Source organism: Octodon degus, unplaced genomic scaffold (assembly GCF_000260255.1).
Source record: "Octodon degus isolate 3935 unplaced genomic scaffold, OctDeg1.0 scaffold00037, whole genome shotgun sequence".
NCBI classification, from domain to species: Eukaryota; Metazoa; Chordata; class Mammalia; order Rodentia; family Octodontidae; genus Octodon; species Octodon degus.
In genome coordinates, this window is record NW_004524613.1 from 493,881 (window position 1) to 495,825 (window position 1,945).

Here is a 1,945-nt window from a genome sequence, read left to right on the forward strand (position 1 = left end):
TGGGTCTTGGTATGTTTTAAGAAAGAACAAATTTTCTGAGCGATTAAAACATATATATGATCAAAGCATGAACATTTGAGCCAACAGGTACATTTATAAATCTTTTGAGACCCAGTAATCATAACTCCTTAACTCTTAGACCCCTTTATTCATGGAGTTTGATAGTGTGTTATAAATATTTCTAACTATATTTTTAATTATTTTTAAATTTTGAGAACATATGGAAAACCAGATTAATACCTTATTTTTACTGTGAATGTTTTTAAGTATTTTTATAGGCTCAGGATGTATCTATATATATGAACAATATATCTCAATTATAGCTGGAATGAAGATCAGGGTTGGAGAAAGACAAAGAGACCTGTGCCAATATCCAGCAATGGGATGGGTTTTTTCCTGTAGCTGTGATTACTCAGGGCTCCTCCATGGAGATGACAGTCTGGCCAGAGGGAGGAAGCAGGACCAGTGCCCTTTAGTCCTCCTGGACCATTGGGGAAGCTGAGTCTGATCCCTGGGGCCTTCACCTCAGAGTGCAGTCTCACTTTTAGTGGCTGCTTTGGCAGTTAGGGCATAGCTTGTGGGTCTCTTAAGATAGTCCCTCTTATGCTGATCTGGTTTTGTAACAGACAAGCCTTATTGTCAGTGAGAGCTTCTTGGAGCCCAGAGAATCAGACTTAGGATCTCTTTTGAGGCCACAACAAAGGCAGTCATTTTGGTCCCTTTGGTTTTTTTTTTTCTTCCCGGTTCCCTCCCAGCTCTAATTATAGGACATTGTTTTTTAGTGTCTCATAAAATATCAAGTGAGTTATCTGGAGTAAAATCTATCTTCTGTAGTTTTTCTTTAATCTTTTGAACTTGACTAAGTAACAATAAAAGCAATCTGTTCCTTCACTGAATTAGCATCTCAAAAATATATTTTACCCAAACATTTTAAGAAATCAGAGAGGCATTTATCTCTTTTTTTTGTTGAACAGCTGAAATTTAATAACTGAAAGTTTGGTCTTAGTTTTTTAGACCTTCAAGAATACAAACTAGAAAATATTTTTTATAATCTCCTGCCTGGCTATTAGGCCAGCAGGGGTCTGACTGCTTGGAATCCAGTGGGAGCAGGTAATTCCCTGTTACAGCTAAACCATGATGGATTGGTTGTTTAAAATTAACATCCCATAAGTATTTTATCAACTATACAAGATTTAACCTTGAAATTTTACAGGTGAAACTTATTATCATTTAGCATCATCTCTACATACTGGTAGAAACCTAATACAGCTGGCAATCATCTTATTTTCAGTTAACAGGTAAAGCAGATGTAAGCTTTTAGTGGTCAGAAACCAGTTTTCAACAAAGAACCTTTGGATTTGGCATCTCAGCCACAGACTTCAGTGGGGATTTACCAAAGATTGGCTGGGGAAACCTGTTCTCTGTTTTAAGAAGTGGCAGCTGTTTAAGAACATTTACTGTTAGCTGGCAGAGTAACCACCGTTTATCCAAATTTTATAAGGAATATCTTAAAAGCCTGAACAGGATTATTTAAGCACTTTACAATAAAAGCCTTAAGTTTTAACTTATCTCTTATCCCATTAAAAAACTTAGAAGAAAAGGTCGAAGTTTTCTCTTATACTTAAATGTTTTGGTCCCAAAAGTGTGCTGCTTTTGGAGATAGCTCCTTCTGGTGTCACCCAGAAGTCAGTTCTCTCCACTGTGTCTCAGGTTTAGCTTCCCAAAAGACTTGCCCAGAACACTAAGCCGGGACATGGCTTTTATTTGTGTCCTCCTGGACAGGCATAGTTCTCTTTGTCTCATCTGACCCAGAGATGGGGCATGTGTCCTTTCTAGAATGGCTTTTCTGTCTTCGGCATCAACAAACGCTCATTTTTTAAGGGCTTTACTTAGCTGGAACAGTCAGAGTTCTTAATTTTTACATGCCTTTTAAAAAAGGAAAGTG